The 21,418-nt window shown below is 37.5% G+C and overlaps 1 long non-coding RNA gene across 1 annotated transcript in view; it reads right to left on the reverse strand.

Annotated features, from left to right (window-relative positions):
• LOC146437382 (uncharacterized) overlaps positions 1 to 18,697 on the reverse strand; it is a 92,566-nt gene extending 73,869 nt beyond the window's left edge. Inside the window, exon 1 of the long non-coding RNA XR_014852331.1 lies at positions 18,553 to 18,697. This is a non-coding gene — a long non-coding RNA (uncharacterized LOC146437382). The remainder of the gene's footprint in view (positions 1 to 18,552) is intronic.
• Positions 18,698 to 21,418: the final 2,721 nt, after the last annotated feature.

Below are 21,418 nucleotides of genomic sequence, written 5' to 3' on the forward strand. Positions count from 1 at the left end.
AAAGAGTTACCATAACAATAAGCTAAGGTTTAAGTCAACATTACGCTGCTGTAACTCCTCTGAAACAAACAACCACCTTGTAATATTGAGCAGCAAGAGGACACACAAGGTATGTTGTGTGTATAAAGCATAAAAAGTCAGTATAAAGCAGTGACAACCAATTCATGTTGCACATTAGCTTCTATCTGTACAAAAGCTGGCAGCAGAATGGGATTGAAGGTGGCATAACCCTGGTCACCAGAAGTCAAAGTGCTTTTTTTGTTCAGATTCAGAACTAAACCAAAGCTTACTGACTTGAGGATTGAGATGTGAATGGAAATGTTTACATTAAGCCCTTTTAATCATTTTAAAGCATATCAAACATACCTCTAAAACTCTCAATGTAGAAGAAACAACCAAAAACAATATTTGAATGGCTTCACTTAAATCTCTTGCTATCACAGGAACTTAGGACAGTCACATTATGGAGCCAGGGGTTGTGGTTTAGCAGACTTCATTCATTCATTCATTCATTCGTTCATTCATTCATTCCACTAAAGTTTTTAATAAGGCACAGTAAAAAGTCTCCAGGTTATGAAGCACAGGCACAAAAACTACCTGAATTTGGAGCTAATTATCTGCTACACAGTTACCTGTAAGCATAAAGTTTTGGTTTAATGGCATATGATCCTTCCACTTGTCCAATCCCCACTTCTGAGAATGAACCTGCAGCAATCTCAAATTTGGGGTAGAAAGTTTGCTCAGATGTCCAGAATGTTCTCTTTAAAACCAAACCATACAAATAAAAGAGTTAGCTCTCTAGAACCTGAGAGATCAACCTTTAGTATTTATAACAGCAAAAAGTTAACAACTGACATGGTTTTGTTAATTAAAACTTGTGGCCTCGTTCTCAGGGCTTTTAAGGCTAATAACCACTTTCTTTCTTGCACATCCAATACAACTGTACAGAAAAAAAAAATCCCTGTTGTATGCTAGGTTTCTCCTCTTTAAATACCCACCAACAACAATTTGCCTTCTTTTAATTAGGAGCTCATTTGCTCTAATGGTTTCTATTTGTATCTCAGACAACTAATAAATAACACTTCTAACAACTTTCAAACACTGAGATGCGAGAACCTATTTGCTTTGGTACACAAGAGTATCTTTACTGCTTTATAGAATATTTGTTCTCAACAGAAAAAAAAAAAACCTAGCAAAAATTTTGCAATTTATTTAAGAATTTTACTTTCCAAAGGCATTTTGTCTGGAATTTCATCTTAAGATAGCTCTGCTATGTTCCTGTCTTAACACAATTACAGGAACTTCTGTGATCTTCTCAAGTTCACCAGAGAAACCAAACTCTGCTCCAAACACTTCAAGTTCCAAAATGCTCTTAATGAAGTAGAGGGAAAATGTAGGAAAATTTAGTAGCATTGTTACTACCATGAAAATCTGTCTTAGACTGGTTCCCCACCCCAAAGATGCACTGAAAACCACATTTTGTTTTACACAATGTGGAGCACAGACACTCACAGAAGTTTTGACATCATACTGTAGGGGACAATTAACTTCAATGCCACAGAGATCTAGCACCACTTCCTTTAAAGGCAGTACAAACCTTACGTCCAAATCAACCTTCTCTTTTGCCATTTTCCCATCACCACAGCATCCCAAAATGCAAATAGGATGTATTACACTCATTCAATGCCAGTCATGTCTGCCAAGGATTTGCATTTGCATCAGGATGCTGGAAATCAAGTGAAATACCAAGAGCATCCCTGGATTTGGCAGTGGCATATTCTCATATTCCCCTGATAAAATTAAACATTAACATCAAAAAGAACTAGATCAAGAAGCGAACCATGAATGAACTCTCATCTGATATGGCCTAAAGCAAGAAGTCTGCACTCTATACATAATACTTTAACATTATTTTCATTGTTCCAACATAGAGTGTAGCAGACACAAGGCTCTGGAAATGTTTTCACTGGTAGGGTAGCACAGCTCTGACTGCATTCCTGCACCTACAGAGATTCTTCTGCTTCAAAAGTTTTGGTCAAGTTTGAGGCCTCCCTTCACACCTCGAAAGACAACACTCACATTCTCACAATCATTAAAACAAAAGAGTTAAAAGATTCCACTTCCAACCAGCTAGAATTCCCCAGGAATACATCAATCCTTCCTCTTACATCCTTCAGTGCACTGGAAGAATTATTTGAGAAATAACAAAAAACTGAATTTGAGTTGTTATCCACTTGTGTGCCACAACCCAGGACATCCCAGCCAATATTATGTTCTTTAGCTCTTTTTTGTTCTTTTTTAACAAGTTTTCATAAAAAGAGCTGCTCTAAGAATATACTTTAAATCAAAATTGCATTCCAAACAAAGCAGAAAATTATTTCATAAAATCAGTTTACAGGAACATGGCCATTTTCACAGCGAGAAAAGAGAGGCATAAAAACTCACCCTCAAATCACACCACAGCTCTTAGAAAAGCTCAAGAATAAAACATCTAATTTTTCTAAATTTAAGTGGAGCACCTTAACTTTAAATTAATGCTGCCTCCCAAGGTTGTTTCTTATTTGATTCTTTGCTAAAAGAAAAACTATGAGTTAGATATAAATACTCTTTTTCTTAAACAAGCCTTTCTATATGAATCATTTTTAAGAAAGTATTCTAAAGCTTTCTCCCTTCAGTAAAGAAAAACGTTTGTTTCTCCTTCCAACACCTCTGTAAAATCAGAGGGACCTGTGACACATCCACTGTTTGTCAAAGAAGGAGGAGGAAAACAAGACAACAAACTTTTTTAATGCGGATACTTAAACATTAATCCATAAATTAAAGGAAAAAAAGGAAAATTGTATTGGTGAATCACAGTAGGCAATTTCTTTTCAACTCTTCCTACATACTGAAGCCCATTAAAATAACCTACACTAGCAGCATGGTAGAGGAGATGCTTTGGATTCTGTGTGCCACTGGACTCCAGTTTAAAAGGCATTCAAGAGCATATGTCTGATATTTAATAAAAGCCTTCAATCCCTTTGAAACCTAATTTCAATTCAGGATATTCCCTTCAAAGGGCAGGACCCTTCCAAAAATATGTAGGAAACTGCCCACAGGGGAAAAAGAAGAATCATTAGATAAGGAATACCTGCTGGCATGCAAGGAAAGACATGAAGAATGAAGAACACCCTGTTCTAACATTGTGCAAGTGGGGTGATGAACTGATTATCATGGTCAGATGCAATGCATTTACTTATGCAGCAGAGAGGTTTAAAATTAAGCATCTAACAATAACGCTAGAAAGGAATTCAATGGCTTGCTTATGAAGCTTGTGGAAGCTCATCCCAGGTTTCCTTAAGGAAAAAAAGCAAAATGAAAATGACCAAAAAATTTTAAAAAAACAAACAAACAAATTATACAAAGCCTTAACAGCCTTAAAAAAAAAACAAACCAAAAAAAAACCCCACACAACAAAAACAACAAAATCCTACCATGGCCAGTCTTGAAGTGCAAGGAGTGAGTAAGACTTTTCATTGCTCACATCACTCTTCTCTCTCCTGCCACACCCCAGTCCCCCAAACCCAGTGTTTTCTGTTACATTTGCCAGCTGATCTGGCAGAGGATGAACTTTCCAAGCAGCCTCTGTTAGCACTTAGTGACTTCAGGTGTGCAGGTTCAGTGGGAGCACTAAAACCAAAAGCCAGAGCCAGCTGAGGCAGAGCCACCACAGAGCCTGCAGCACCCTCGGGTTGCTCCCCAGACTCAGTTACCTCTGGGCTCCCTCTGTTTCCTAATCCTGCAGGAAAAATGCTGTAGCAGCAGTCCCTGCCTGTGAAATACATTAACTGGGCTTTGAGGATTTTTTGTGTTCTTACTTTGTTATCATTTTGCTTTTCACAGGAGTAGATTGTCTTTTTGAAAGGAAGAGTTTCACTTCTATCCTCATCTTAAAGTTTCTTGGGAGTTACATTTTCTCATTTAATGATTCAACAGAGATAAGAGAAGCATACATGATGCAAATTTGTTAAATATTCAGCATATTTTATTAACCAAATCACAATCTGCAGACTTGAAAGCTTCTGTATGATAATACCCTATTGAATGACCTTTCAGATTTATTCTCTAGAAACCGTGCATTACACTTAATAACCATACTTTTCATTATCATTTATTCTGACCTAAAGACTGATTTTGTAGTTCACAGGAGAAAACTTTTCCTGATAATTATTCTCCTTGGTTGTAGTCCACAAGAAAGGACAAATTTCACCTTGTTTAAGGCGCCTCTTGATAACACATTAAGCCAACAGAGGAAGAATGCATAATTTTCTATTTTTTCTTAAGACATAGATATGTTTTTCTCCTGAGTTTGCACCACTATTTTGTCCAATCACTTGCTATGCTAATTCCCTCACATTATTGTGGCCTAGAGACCCAACCAATCAGCTTTTTTTCCCTTCTGCCTGGGCAGGCTTAGATTTTGACAGGATACAACAAAATAAAGTCCTTGACAAAACCTCCTTTTCTTACAGTATCATATGCAAAGATGTTAAATTTTTCCTGGAGGTTCCCAATGCCCCTAAGTAAATTCTACCAAAAAGTATAAAATTAATCTACATATAATTGAAAGCAATATAAATAACAAAATTCCTTCTACTCCTGTCTCCTTTAATATTTTATTAAAACACTTTTATTTTCTGAAGAAACAACTGTTTCTTTACTGTTGAACTATTCCTAACCTTAAACCATCAGAAAATAGAGCAGCCCACAACAATGCCTTGAGAAGCAGACCCTAAAGTTTACTTTGCTGGGAATCCACAAACACTGACCTCCCTGGGAGGAAAAAGAAACTGTGAGTGGTGATCAAAGCAGAGATTAATGTACAAATGCACTGAAGGCTTTGAGGAGTGAATTTAATGCATCTGTCTAAATTATTTCAAAATCATTTCAAAAATACCATTTTAATCTACAGGCATTTTGCAATATTTCACTACTCTTTTCTTTTGGCTTAAAAACTGGAATAGAAAGCATTTTCATACTTTGAAATATTCATTAGTGTTAGCATACTTTTCTGTTCTAACCACACAAAGTTCCATCAAAATTATTAACAATTTAACATGAGAATAGTGTTCACAAAAACACAGCATTTGAAAGGCACATTGGAACCTGATGCCCTCTAAAAAAAATCATGCTGGGTTTTTCAAAGCAGTTTTACACTGGTGACCTTCTCATCAGCTTTTTAAATACTGTAGGTCTTTCTAAATGAATTAATAAATTATATTGGAACGTACTATCTCATTGTCAGTGCATCTGGAAACCAAGCCACTGCTGCAAATAATTTATTCAGATTTATCCTTTATTTTGTTCATGGAATATTTCATCAGCAAGTTAATCTCTCTTCCACAGCTCCCCTGGCCTCCCTTCTCATCCTCCCCCAAGGTCTACAAACAGCTTATTGCAAATGTATTTATTGTAACACTTAGGAAGGCTGATCATATGTAGCATAAAAGCATCTTCATTCCCAAATTGGAGGAACAGAATTTTAAGCAGGAAGGATGAAACAGACCAGGAGAATTCATAATCTGAAACTGGGCATTTGAGAGAGATCTTACAATAAAAGATTCTTCCCCCTCCTGACCTGGTATCCAAAACACATGTAAAACTACTGGGCTCTCCTAGGATTTATTTCACATCAGCAGAATTACAATTTTATTCTCCCCATACCTTCCCAATCTATACATGTGTCCAAGGGTTTACATTTCCCCTAGATGCTAAAGACACCTTGCTGATTTTCTGGGCTAAGCAAAACCAACACAATGGGGCAGCAGGCAAGCATGGAAAAAACATCAATGGTTGACTCTTTTAGTTATCTTTTTGCCCTGAAAACACATGGTACTGACTGAACAGTGGCCCTCAAGATGTCAGAGCAGTTACAGTCAAGATGAGAACATGTTGCTCCCTCTATTAGCTGTAGTTAGGATGGTGCAAGATGGGCAGAAGCTAAACAGGAATGACTCAGGTTATGAATCAAGATAATTAACATAATTACCTAATGGTCAAGACCTCTCTGGAGCAGACAGTGAAGGAACCCATGGACTATCACTGGATATTTTCAAAACTAGTTTAGACAAAGCTTTGTCAGGAATAAGTGCATGTTGAATTGCCTGGGGGCACCCCAATAAGATAAGATCCAGTCCTAGTTTTTAGAACTGTACTGTTATTCTAGTTTGCATTTTTATTTACTAATATGTATATATATGCATATAGATACTAGCATCTATCAGGTAGAGTATGTATATTTGTTTACATGTGTTGTTCTGCTTTATATTTTCGTATCTATCCATCCTTTTTCTATTCTTTCCTTTACTTTCTCATTTACTTCTAATAAATACATGTGTATATACATATATTCAGACATATACAGTATATCCTTTATTTAGTTTTCTTTAGTAAGAGTAATCACAGTCAAATCTAAGAAATCTCAAGAAAACTAAGAAATCTCTTCTTCATTTAACAACTACATTTCTAGTTTTGGTCTACAGTGCATAATACAAACTGAAATATTTGATGACCCCTAATGTCTATCTGCAATCTCCCCCCCACCAAATTGTTTGTTATACAACTGACACATAAATCAAAACTAGAAAAAACCTGAAGTTTATTCCACCTTTCTTGTGTATCAATTTGTCATTACAGATGACCAGCACAGTTACAGATAGATTAGTTATATTCTGAACATAATTAGAAATGCCTATTTTCATGTTACCCAATACATTTGTACAACTTCAATAAATGAGAGCCAAAAAAAGCCTCAGATTTGTATTCTGCAAAGCTATTTATGATACTAGCTGATTTATGGTTGTGAACAAGTTACTGTGTAAGACTGAAGGAAAGAATCATGAGGTCCCTGAAACAGAGAAACTTCACGATATTGAATCACCAAAGTTGTAGCAATATTTCCATCTACTGGGGGCTAGATATAATTAGCAGCTACTCACAGCTGCCACATCCTCTTTTTCCAATGAAATTGATTAAGTATAAATACTTCTCTTACTGGAATGATCATGCAATCTGGCGCCACAATTTCAGTCTTTTCATATATGTCCACAACAATAGGACATAAAAATAAAAGGATCTGTTAAAAGCTGTTGGCCCTCTTACCTTAAAAGGCCTAGGACAAACTAAGGCAACATGTAGAGGCTGTCCCAGATGGGTAAAACATACAAGTCAGCCATGTTTCCTACATAAAAAATGACATCTGGACTGTTAATAAATCATTTGGTCCATCAGTAGATTTATTTCTCACATGACAAGCTTGATTTAAAGATCTTGATGTTTAAAGAAACGATGTCAAAATCCTGGCTTTGTTTTTATCACCATAGCATATTGCAAAAGCAGCACTTCCAAGTCCCATGTACAAGAGCCCTATTTCTCCATCTCTGCATCACTTTTTAAAATATTCTCTTATTTCTAAATGGCATTTTGCAAAAAGTCTAGAAGAGTGAACAGCATATCACTGCTGAATCGCAAATAAGCAGTCCCACAGAAACCAAGGTCTGAGTCCTGAGAGTCTAAGAGAATTTGTTTAACTTTGAAGATTTTGTCCTTCTTCAAATAGAAAATACATTTTTGTCTTCAGCTAAATCCCACCACACATTACTTGAAGATAGCTTACATCACTAGGCCAAGCAATTTAATTTACTCAGAAAGCTGTTCACATGGGCTACTGTGGATTCTGAAACCACTGAGTTTTGAGGTTATCACAGATTTAAGAAAACAAGCTGCTCCTTGGTTTAAGAAAACAAGCTTCAGTAATTACCTTGTTTAGGTCCTCACAACATAAGGATTCATTCAATCTTTTGCAGCAGCCACTGAAGGTTCATACAAACAAACCAATATCAGGCTTTGCTTTTGCAGTTACTTCACAGCATGTCACCAGCAGTTCCAAGGTGAAATCCATATGCAAACACCAGCCATCCATTAGAGTGGCAGCACCAACTTTGGCCTCAATTACCCTGGCATAGAGGGCTTTTGTCCAACAGAAGAATTTTACTCAGTATTTATGTACCCTCACACTCTTAGATATCCATGATTGAAAGCCAACACAGCAATTCCAGCAACCATACTGACACGGTCATTACAAAAAAAAGATTACTGCTTCCCTTCTACAGTGTGCTCTTGTCAAGTAAAGCTTTTTAAATGTATGTGTAGAATAATTTAGCCCAGTACTATCTATTCTTGTTCATGGATAATGCAGCAGACGCCAGCAGTTAGAATTGTTATTTCAAATTGCGCAGACATGTTGCATAAATTTATATTCTAGCACTTGATTCTGTTATTTGTTGGACGTCACCCAGCCAATATGGGAGCATTGTGCTTCCCTTTGAGGTGGGAGGCAGAATAAAAGCTTGCAACACAACTATATTAGTCCAACCACAGAATCTTCAAAATCTACACAAACTATTGTACACATGTACTCCACCTGAAACAAAACAAGTGAGGTGTTTGAGCATAAACAACAATGAAGAGCTTCCAAAAGTTTTTTTACTATTCCTTACTATTTAAGAGGTACTGCAAAGTATAGGATATCCAACAGTTGCAGATAGTATTGAAAAAAGTATTATTTCTGTGGCATAATCACCAGTGAAAAGTAATCCATTTTTAAACTGTAGTCAACCAACAGAGAGACTTAATTTCCATTATGTTATTGGACACTAAACACAATTACAAAGCATTACCTGAAGTGGAAATAAATACTGCAGCAAAACCTCTCCACGCTCATTCTGAGAACACATCACTTGGAATCATCTCACCTTTCACTTACACCAGCTTTCTCTAGTGACCTTGAACCTTCACACGTGCTCAGCATGGGGAGCTGTTTTCCAAGCCCTGACTGATGTATCCTAGCTTGGATAAACACTGAGCCAAGGCCACCCCACACTCAATCACACTAGGTTTCCTTATGAGCTCAACCCCACGCTTCCCACAGCAGAGTCTCAGATGCCCAGATCCTTGAAATAATTTAATCTTGATGCCACCACTAAATAATAAAATCACAGCTCAAGCTGGTTCCTCCAAGGAGGGATCACAAAGAAAGGAAACATTGGGCTTTTGTCTTCTCACACACAACCTGAATGCAAAATCCTGTGGTTCTCTGAGGTTCTACTTAGAATAGAAAGAACATTTGCATTATTCATCAATAAGTACTTTTCATGAAGCAGCCCAAAGTGCCACTGAAGTTACTAAGACTAGGCAGAAGGTCCTGGCCTATGCAGGATATGTTTTCAAAAAGAATAGGTTCAGGCACTGAAAAAATCCTTCCCAGAATCACAGAAAATAAACATCAGGAAACCAACAAACCAGCTTCTTAAGGAGGGATCTAAAATAGACAAAAGGGTCAGAAAGAAGCATCACATTTATGGTTTTATATCAGACTACCTGAAATAAATAGGATTTAAAGTATGAATTCTAAGTACCCCAGAAAAACCTTCCACTACTTGATTTACATCTTTGCTTAAATACCTAACTCCCTGGAGCATGCTGGCTAACCTACCTAAATCATCATGGATGATTAAAGAAACAGTGACTGTCAGCAATTGCTTTTTTGGAGAAGGCACCCACTTCCCTATCAATCAGCCTTTTCAACACTGATCTGCAGCAGTCTAATGATGTAAATCACTGCTGCACTTGCAATGCTACTAACAGTGCTGGAAATGGAAATTTATCATGATAACTAGGTAGTGCTCAGGAAAGACTTTCATTTTAAAAGCATTTCCCAATAACAGTGCATAAAGCAAACCATTGTGAGCAGCTGTTGTCATGCTGATACCTGGTACAACTCAGTAGTTTTTTACTCACAGATTAATAGAAAATATATGGAATAGAGCCTTCGAGCCCCATCCTGTTTAAACACTTGGTGTTCTCTAATTCAAAAATGCCTGGTGAAAATAATCCAGAAACCCAGGTGATTGAAAGCTGCAGATTAAGACAAACTGTAAAGAATTACAGAATCAGATTCTGAGAGAGAGCAAGCTTTTGTTTTCTTCCCATTTCTCATGTTTTCATTTTAAGTTTTTACATCTTCTTTCTCTTCCATTCTTAGTTTCTCTTATAATTCTTAACATAAAAAGATAGAAAGTGAGAAGCATATGAGAAGTCAGTAATTCCATTTTATGGATAACCTTTCAATTTTCAACTTTGCTAAGCAGAAGAAATACCTTCAGGCTCTTAGACCAGCTTTTCAACTGCAAACTGTGTAATCTGCATAAAAACGATGAATCTTCTTTTCATCTTCCTTATATGTATTATTGTCCTGTTTGCTCTATGAATACTGTTAGTATAATGACAAATGGGGGAGCACCCACTATGAGAGACTGTGTAACTACACAACAAACTGTTTTCCTTGGAAAAATCCTTTGGTTTTGGCTTAAAGGGCACGTTTCAGAGATTTTTCAATGGACACAAACATCCAAACCCACAATAACTCCTTTCTTTTACAAAACACGAGTGTGCTATATTATGTTGCAAAGCTTTTTATTGCTTAATAAGCTAATAACTTTTCCTAACCTCATTTTCAGAAACATGCAAAACTTGTTAGAAACTTCCTACAAAAATTCATCTTGAGGTGCATCTCTAGCACGGGGCTAGTTAAAGCAAGTTAGCAAATAAAACCATGCCTGTGAAAGGGAACTATAAAGCAATCTAAATAATGATTTACAGCACAGCATGAAGAGCCCCAAACTTCCCATTGCCCAGTTCTCACATTTTAAAGGACATCTCTTTTGAAAGTACCAGAGTGAAACATCAAAATGAAGTGGTGCTATCAAAATGACAGTGAGTCAGTGATAGTCACTGAATGCAACTTGTAGTTTTGTGAAGCATTTGGCATCTGAGCTGGTGGGAAACACAGGCTATGAAGGTACCTCATTTCTCATCAGGCCTCACGTCAGTTGCTGTAAAAACAGATCTTGCTAAATAAAATGCAAGCACAATAAGTTATCATCGCTGTAGTTAATACTTCTGAACTTATTCAGCTGCTGTCAAATAAAAGGTCCTTCTCAGAGCAGTTTTGCACAAGTCAAGCTTGCAAACCTCTACAGAAAAGATACCTAAAAGGCAATTAATTCCAAGGTACCCACATTTTTAACCCTCTGCCAGTGCATAACTCTGCTTTGAGCCCTTGAGTCTCACTAATGAATTAGATCTTCACAAATCTCTCTCCCCCTGTTTAAGAGAGTGGAAAATCAAAGGTGTTATCATAATGTGATTATAAGAAGTTGTGGCAAAGGTCAACCATGTTCACTTCATACTGGGTCCAAAGCTGCCAATCAATTGCTAAAATAAGCCATAGATCCTAAATCATTGATTCAACAGGCCTTAAAAACACTGCCAGCTTTCACTTGACATCACTATTTTAAAGAATATAAAAGCTCCCTTAAGATCTGAGTCCTACTGAATTCTAAATCCCACAGCAGAAATAAAATTCTGAAGACTTCTGAAATTCAAAAAAATCTAAACACCATTTCTGGGGCATCAAGATTCCTGAGAACTTAAATATACCAAAACCTATTTTCTTTTCCTTAAGTTTTTTTGTTTGTTTAAATCCTATTCCCATTCTACAAATCACTTAGCTCCACTGATTTTAAATGTCCACTGTACAGCAAGTAATTAAGAACATAAAAAAGACAAGTCATAAAAAAATTAATAACTTTTCGCAAAAGAGCAATAATTTCTTCCTAAAGGGAAGCAAGCTTTTACTTCGAGCTATTATATCTCAGTGGCACAAGACAGCCAGGTATCTACTGCTGTTCCTCTGGCATTTCTCCTTACTAATTTATGCCTGTGATAGAAATAAAATCAGTAGGAAGGTAAAACTCAGTTGTAAATGACCTGTACTAGAAATCTCTGCCAAAATACCTTTGTGGAAGATAAGCTTAAGGGAGGCAGGGGAAGGGAAGCATGCAGGTAGGTAATCCCAGAGGTGCTGGCAGCCCTGCTGGGAAAGCCCTGAACACAGACACAGCTTCACCACAAGGCTTTGATTTCACTTCAAGCTTCTGAAGAGGAAATTAAACTTCTAAGCAAAAGAAAAAATCTTTTTGCCAATACCCTGTGAATACACTCTATGAGACAACTGTGAGTTGTGTCAGTGGGTCTGTACTGGCAACTCCTCTCCTACATACCTGCTTGTATAGCAGAAAAGGTACTTTCAAGCACATACCAATTTCACCTTCTAAAAGCAAAAGTTTCTTTCTCTACACATAGATAAACCAGACTGTGAGAGGACTACATCTTTTATCACCTAGTCTTCATCCAGGGTTATGGGGCTCTTTGTTGAATTACATTCTACTAGGACTGCACTCAATAGTAAAATACAGTAATTTCCTCCTAAATCCAGACCTCTTATCTTAAAAAGAGGAAAAACTCCCAGGTGTGATTGTTATTCAGAGCATCTTTCCACTTCAAGTTTTCCCAATTCCAGCAGAGATGAGTTGGTCTATCCCATGATCAATAAAACTGTTTTATCTTTTGCTGCTGACACTAATATGTTTCCTTTCTGTGCCTATCTCTACAAAGCAAAGGGAGTTAAGTAAATTCAATATTAATATAAGCAGTTGCAATTCCAGTACTAATATGACCCTAAAGGGACGGGTAATTTGCCCAAAGTTCATATTGGCATAAGATGCATGTTAGACTAAGTACAAGTACAGTTCTACTCCCCTTGCAGTACATTACTGCATCCTGGTATCTCCACAGCACAGGAGGGAGAAAAATCCCTTGAGGATTTCTGAGCAGAACAGAACTGGTCTTTGAAAACAAATGCATATCACACTCCCTCTAAGGATGCCCTGTAAAGCTCATGCATTTTCTCTCTCCTTTCTTTCTGGACTGCAATCAGGTCCAGTGAATCTCATGAAACTACAGGAAGAACATGCATTTCTCATTTGCCTTGAGCCACAGCATGTGATATTGGCTTTCAGTTCATCTGGAAGCAGAATCTGAACAAACTAAGATACACTAGAAACAAGAACATGCAAATAGTGTCTAAAGGAGCCATTGTGTCTGACCTCACTTGGAATCTTCTTTCCCTTCTTACCCATTCCAGTGAACTTCCTTTAAGTCTCTCATGGGTTACTAACAGACATTCAAGGATAGATCAGGTATCAGAAAAAGCCAGAAGGCATTTGTGCAACTGACTAGCTCTATTTTGCTGAGAAATTTTTTTTGGGAAGGAAGTCAATGCTTTACAGATAGTCTTTATTCTCCCAGGAGCTTTTAGGAATCTGTCCTTACACAGCAGTTGCAAGAAGCAATTTTTATAGGCATTCCTGGATGGAATAACTTGTCTCTCTCATTCCCCTATCAGGGAAATATTTTTTTTAAAAATGTCACTTCTCTCCCTCCCTTTAAATTAAGTAGAGTACATAACATAGAAATTCATCAAAATGCTACATAGATTTATAAACAAAGGTTTGTTGCTCTCCTGTTTACACTGAAATGCTGGCAGTGCTTCATGACCTTTCAGAAGTCCAGAGCCATTTCTGCAGCACTGGGACAGCAGTACTTATCTGATGCACTGCTCTGCTTGCCTGAAACTCCATGATGCTAGATCTGACTACGGGCAGGGTTTTTTCTTCATCTTTTCATTTTGCTGCAAAAATTTATTGTTAGTTTTCCCTGAAGTGGAAGAATAACCAGTTTATACAGGAAGAGGCTAAAGAGAAATCCGAAGTTATCTCAAGTAGCTGTTTCCAAGGGAGCTTAATTTTTCTGTGGCTTGATTCCCTCAAGCAGTTTTTATTGCCTTACTATCAGCATCACAACACCTCTCCCTAAAACTCATACATACAGCACTTTGGTACAACAAAGATCTGTTCCCAAAGGACCCTGAAGCACTTGGCAATAAATTGGACCTCTGAAACACCATTTTTTCTAAGTGATAACAACTCAGACCTAAGAACATAAACCTCTGCAGAGCAACAATCTAACGACAGCAATTTGACTGGGGTGTGTTATTTGACAGATATTTTGCACTGACCAAAAAACAGGGAGCTACACTGCAGCAAAGTCTCCCTCATTTTTTTACTTCACTTCTTTTCAACTTTACTTCTTTTTTCAGTTTAAAGTATTTCTATGTCTGCACTGAAGGTACAGATTTTATTTATATTTCATGCTGCTCAACTATCTTCATCTTTCACCAGAGGACAAAGGGAGAGTGGTTCTGTTTATCTTGTAGAAATCTAAACAGTACTAAACTGTAGCTTCTGCCAAAACAGACAAGGTCTCACAAACATTCCCAAATATGAATATATTTTTGTTATACAGCCCTGTGAGTACCCACTTTACAATTATGCTAAGTGGTTAAACCATGTGTGGAATCTGGATTTTAAAAGTACATCTTCACCCGAAGGACAGATCTTGGTAGTTTTAATAATAACCCAAGAAACATTTGTCAGCTGTGGTGCAACTGCATCTACTTGAACTTTAAATACTTCCCTGGCTAAGGAAAGCAGATTTTTCCACTGATACTCTCTCAGACTAATTTGAAACCTAGTTCTGCATGGGTTTAGTTTGATATTAAAGCATGTCTTAAAGTTTAAGCAGCTGCCTAATCCCCAGGAAGGCTACTGCACAACCTGTACATGGCACCATCTCACAAAGCTGAGTCCTATTCCATTTCCTTTGTGGGGTCTGCTACCATCGAGCCAAGTTCAAAATGCAAAGGTGCAGTCCATTTAACTTCAAAAGAATACTAATACTCATGAGGAAAATGTAATCAGCTTTGACAAACTCCAATCAAGCAAGCTGTAATTAAAAAGCATCTCTCCAGATCTGATGAATTACATCAACATCTATTAACTTCCTTATCTTGCTTCCCTTCCTCCTCAACAAGTAGATTATATTCTTCACTTTCTTGCACAATAGAGCAACAACCTGTGTCAGCCCAGTTGCCTTCACCATAGAATTAGTACCTGCATAATCAAACAAAATCAACTAAAAAGTAGAGGGGAAGAAATATAAAGGTATTTCTATCATGCTTTTGACTGAAAGGAGTTCAAACATAATAGAGCCAGAAAATTCAAGCCAACACTGCATATTACATGGTTAATAGGTGAACTTCACTCCAATTCCCATCCATTACACATTTATGTTTCTAAGAGCAGGTCCTGAAATTGTTACTCATATAACTCTTACCAATAGTAGAGAGAAAACTAAGGCATCTGGGAATGTCCCTTACAGAAATTAAGCATTCTTTAAGTTCTGAATGCTTGCAATGAACTATTATGAACAGTTGTTATTTACTAGTGCAGTGAGCAGGTCATTTCCACTGATTCACATTCAAGAAGTTGCTACATGACTTGTCAGTTATTTGCAAACAGAAGAGTTCTAATTTATGCAGCAAGTTTGATTCAGCTTGACTCAATCCTGGTGCATTTCAGGAAGTCAAATAATTATTCTCCCTTTCTAATTCTACTCTGGAATATTAAAAAAAAAAAAAAAGTAACAGAGAACCAGCACAGCTTTGACAGAAGCATCTTTTCTGCTAAACAGGCCATTCCTATTTCACAGTAAGTTGCCACCCAATAAAGTTTTCCTTCAGCAGATGTTGAGATGCTCACAAAAGCTGTCTAGTGCAGCTCAAAGTAGCAAAGTTTGACTTTGTGTGTGGTTTTGCCTCTGCTTAAACAAAAGAAAGCACAGCTCAGCATCATGTATTTAGTAAGTTTTTCATGCCACAAGAGCAAACAAATGTCGGCTGATCTGAAGATAAACTTTAGCATCTGTGTGTGTGTTTTTTTAGCAGGATGATTAAGCTTAATTAATATAGAAATTATAAGTTATTCAGAGCTGATTGGTTTTGTTCTTGAACAGAGCACAGGAATTTAGACTTGTTAATAAGAGATATCTTTAAAGAAGTCAAGCAGAAACTTCCTAATTTTCAACTGTTTGACAGCTTATATAATTGTGGCTTTAATTAGCCTCAAACAAATAATGACTTGATTCTTTCTGTCTCACATTATTTGAAGAAGAAAATTTCATTAAAATGGGGGGAAAAGGAAAGAAAAATAATACAATCACCACCAATGGTTATAAACATCTATTTTGTTGAGCAAGTTTCTCAAGTTCTCTAAAGAGAATTTCTTGTTTCCTCTAGGAAATGATGGATTAGTTGTCCTGTCTCATTTATAAGTGCATGAATCACTTCCTCTTCTGTACATAATATGACTATTTTAGGTCCAACTGCTAAAGTGTTCATGCTCTTGAGTGCCTTAGAATGTCTGCTGGGCTTCTGCTTGATGGGACAAGTTTCACGCAGGCGCCGAATTTCATAGAACTTTCCTTACACTTCCTACTAGTCGAAAACTGCTTCCCTCACCCAAGTCTTTTCATTTGTATTATTCGTACAATTCTATGAAACCAGCTGAAACCAATTTAATTATAATCATTTTTTCATTTTCAATTTAAGCCAATACTTGCCTTGTCTCTTTGTAATATTTCCCAAATTCTATTACATGCATAAAACAATAATATAATTTTTGTCCTTATGAAATACTGAAACTTACTATATTTACTAACCTAATCCAAAGTTTACTGACATAAGTGAAAACATACATTTCTTTGTCTGAGGCTTTTATTCAGAATTGGAGAGTAAAGTGCTGTCAGCAGTTATACCTACTCAACTCTGAGAAAAAAGAAGAATGTGGCCCTTGTTCCTACATTTAAAATATTTATATTGGCCATTTAAATATTTATATATTTGTCACTTTAAAATATTTATATAACTATCTATTCAGCACTTCATATATTGGAGAGTGAACTTATATAATACAAATAAATAATGTATTAAATATTTACTATAGGTTAATATTTTATGAAATTTACTGTACACACAGTAGGAACAAAACTGGCAAGGGATGAGGAACTCTAGAGATTACTTTTGCACTTTCAGCACAAAACAACAAGGATCACTTACTTCTGCACTGCTTTTAACAGAGTTTATAGGTTTGCTAAGAAAGCACCTCTGTTTAGAAATTATGTAATTCAACATCCTGGGATAATTTCTCCTTGGGCAAAACTCCACCAATGTTTGTGGAATTAGTCACAAATAAAGATGATCCTGCAATTTATAAGCTAGGAGATGAAAGCATGAATGGAAAAAAGTTGGGCATTTTGAAATATTTATGATCAAACTTCTAAAACTGCTTTTGACTCCTGTGCCCTCAATATGACTTTCTAAGAGGGCGTTCAAAGAGCAAAGCAAAGCAACATATTTCTTTTATCCTGCACTTAGACATGAACAGAACTTCTCAACATCACAAAACCCAATACTCTGTGTATCAGAACTGAAAAACAAACAAAATCTTTCCTATAGCCATGGAAGGTTTAACATTTTCTCATCCCATAACTGCACTCCACTTTTAACCACCAGGCCACGACTTGTACCTGTGTCACATTCAAAACAGCCACAGCCTGTCTGAATCTTCTAAAAATACAGTGTGAATTGAGAAAGAAAATAAACCAAAGCAACAACCCCAAGGACCTGTTCTCTGTGCTCCGGAACTCAGAGGGATGATTTTGGGATCTCAGAATCAACCCCAAACAACCATGAAGGCATTCAACTGCTGGCATAGTCAGTGCCCATATCAGACTCTCTCAGCAAGAAGACAGAGGAAATTAAGGCTAAAAGGATATTGCAGTTTACACCAATACATTCCTCATTTACATTTTTATGACAAGCTCATATATTGGCAGTAAGTTAATACCAAAGGGCTATATGAGTAGAGGAGTCCTTATGGCATTGAAATTTCCTCAGAGCTTTTTAATTCTGATTAACACTCATAATAAACTCTAAACATACTTACAACCTTCAAGCATTAAACTTTATTAATCTACACAACATGCCAATTAAGTTAATATACTTCTATTCTGTCAAGTTCTGAAAGATGTTTTAATTTTACAGACAAATACAAAAGCAAATCAACAAGCAAATCTCCCTGCTCAGTTTTTGAGCAATTGACCTTATTTTGCTGCATTCTAATAAGTTAACTTCCCAGTGGGAAGCAGATACTTCAGGAACTAGGAACTGGTTTGCTGCTAATAAGCAGCAAGATTCCTGGCCTTCCATAGATCATTTAAGAGAGGCATAGGAGTCAGATTTGTTCCAAAGGTAGAATTTGTTTCCTTGCCCAGGTGAAGTTCCTACCCCATCCCAGGCTCTCTCCTCTGTCTTTTCCTCATGTTCCATGCTGCTCCATCAGTCTCATCTTCTCTTCCTCCCTGTATTTTCTGGTGCATTGCACCACAGCATTGCCTCATGCTCTTCTTGTGCGTCACTATGACCCATCACCTGCCTTCTTCAGGAAACTGCCCTGCCCGAGCATCCAGGAGCCCCTTGCACTCACCCTTGCACCACCTGAGCTGGGCCTGAGGCCACCCACTCACAGTCACACCAGGTTTCCTTACAGGCTGAACCCCTGGCTTCCCACAGCAGAATCTCAGTCATCCACATCCTTAAAATAAATTAATCTCATTGTAACAAGTAAATAATAAAACAGCAGCTCAAATTGGTACCTCCAAGGAGGGACTCCAAAGAAAGAGCCTCCTGGGCTTTTAGCTCTGCCCAGTCAAAGTTAAGGAATGTCTGGAGCTCCTTCTGTGTCTCTGAGGGTCACTCCTGGCCGAGACACAGGTGTCCCTTGTCACACTCTTGCCTCATCCCTACCCCGAGCTCAGCTGCCCTGAATAGATCCCTGAGAGCAGCACAGCCCATGCAGCCTCCCAGCAGCAGGTGAACAATCCTCATTACAGCGCATTACCATGGCACACACAGCCTGATTTTGACACTAAGAATTAAAGTCCCAGCTGACTGGGTGCTCTGCAGGACAGCACAGGCAGCTCACTGTCATCTTACTAAGAAATGTCAAGAGTAGTCTCTGCCTTGAGAGAGCTGACCTCAACAGCCCTTGTTTAAATTCAAGTAGGGAACTAACAGGACACCCAGAGCTCTCAGACTTAGAGAATCATTTATTTTGATGGATGGCTGTTATTATACCTGTCCATGTTTAATTGTTTTCTACTCCAGTTACCCCTAAGCAAATTAGGAAATGCTTTCTGCTTCTTCTTCCTTTCACATAAATGGCATTACTCTGATCACTGGGTTGTCAACAAGGAAGAAAAAAGCTTCTTCCAAAAATATGTATATTTATGTTAAGTGTCCTTCCTGCTGCAACTGCCTCTACAGAAAGAATTTCTAACTATTCAAAAATGCACTCCTCTCCTCTCCTCTCAGGTGAGGTGGCAGGTTGTTTCACATGTGGGTATTTCCTTCACATTTTAGTTGTGTGCAAGTGTGCCAACCCAAAATTTTCAAATATTTTAGGAAGTACTGCTCTAGCCAGGAGCAGCTGGGGTGTGATGGCAAAGGGACTTCCGAAGCAGCTCTTTCAGATGAAATAATGCTTCACAAAAATGCTCCCCAACAAATTTTTAAAGCAATTATTTCACTGAAAAATAAGTCATGTTTTGAATACATTTTTTTTTGCATGGAGTACATTATCCATTAATCAATAAAGAGGGCTTGATAGAGAACTGAAGTATTAGTTTCACCCATCCATTAGAACATCTCTGTATTTTGTACAGTCATGCATGCAGTAAAGCGCTGCAAATTAATTTAGCCTTGTCCTTAATCATGATAAATCAAAGCAAGGGTACTGCCATATCTCTAATCCCCCATTCACACAATGACAAGTTTCAGGTGATGAGATACTTGTCTAAGGCTCCCAGGGAACAAACAGCAGATTACAATGCATTTTAAAGTTCATTTAAAAATATCATTTCAGCATAGCTTGGAAAGATTAATTTGTCATAAAACACACTGATAGTCACTTGCCATCTGCTTCAGACTTGAAGATTTCAATCCCAAGTAGCCCTGTGTATTAAAACTAATTGTCCTTCTCCCCATCCCCAAAAGAAAACACAATCTCAGTGATGAACATCAATTACCAATAAAGTGTCATGCTGCAATATGAGCAATGACAGTAACATAAGATCTGTATAACAGCAATAAAACTCAGAAACTTAACCTAGGTACTTAACAAATTATGTTTAAATGCTGTTTTACAAAGATAAACAAATAAATACTAATCATAGTGAACTCTGGATTGAGTTGAGGCACACAAGTACTGTGGATAAACTGGCAATCAAGAGTTACTTCAGTAATCTCCTCAAACATTGTCTTGGGAATAAATGCTGAGACATGAACAAAAGACATCTTCATCTCCACAGACTCAGAAAAAAAACCTTTGCAGAAGTGAGGGGAAAGTTATACTTACTGACATCCCTCATTTTTCTCTGTTTTCTCAACTTCCCTTTTGCACTTTGGCAGAATCATTAAGCAGCATTTTTCAGGGAATCATTCACACAGAGTTTTCAAAGCCTATGAAATAGCAGCACTTCGTACAAGACTCAGGTCTTAGACAGGGCAGCTACAGCCATGGCCCAGGCAGAAGTTCTGAAAAGCTGCCAGACTGCATGCTCAGGATGGCAGCCAGTGGAGATACAAATATAATCAATCATAAAAACCCTTTCTTTGAAAAATTAGAACAGAGAAATAGTTCAACAGGTGTGCAAGGGCATCAGATGCCCAAGAGCAGCAGATGAGCCTTGTTCCCACTGCTTAGTTCACCTGTGCCCTGCCTCCCAGGAGGCACAGAAGGACAATCATTCCAGAAACCAGCATACATATCACCAAGGAAATTCATAGGGAGGGTGGAAGAACCACAGGTAAACTCTGCTCATGCTGCTTAATGGGAATCTCGTACGTGACCCCATGTCAATATGAAAAACCACTAAACTCCTTATTCAAATCGATTTTCTGATTACCATCCACATGTCAGTCATTGCATATGTCTCTGACACATCCTTTTTAAGTATCACACTGACATAACCCCATCATCTGACTCCTCTCTGTGAAATGGGGACAATACAGTAGCTCTGAGCACACAAATAAATCAGGCTGCTCAAGTCCTGCATTAGAATCTCCACCCAACGGCACACCTCTAGTTTTTACCTATATACCCTTAACACAGTCAGGGAACATCCCTGGAGTTTGTATTGAAAAGTGATTTTTGGGGCAAGGTATGGTTGCTCTGGAAAAGAAAGGGTTTTAAATTCTATAAGAAATCTCCTTACTTTCTATGAAAGATTAGATACTGGTGTTTGCATCACAAGGACTTGCCTGCCTATATTCATCCATGCAAACTGCACAATTAGTCACAACCAACTCAAAGATCAGAGATGTCATTTAGTTTTATTCATGGAATGGCATTGATGCAAACAAGGCCAATTCTTCCTACTGGAATTACTGACTTCTTTGAAGTGGGAAGACTAAAAGGAGCATCAGACCTTTGCTCTTTCCTGAATGTCACTTTCAAAAAAC

Source organism: Lichenostomus cassidix, chromosome 4A (genome assembly GCF_008360975.1).
Source record: "Lichenostomus cassidix isolate B80296 chromosome 4A, HeHo_3.0, whole genome shotgun sequence".
Taxonomy (NCBI): Eukaryota; Metazoa; Chordata; class Aves; order Passeriformes; family Meliphagidae; genus Lichenostomus; species Lichenostomus cassidix.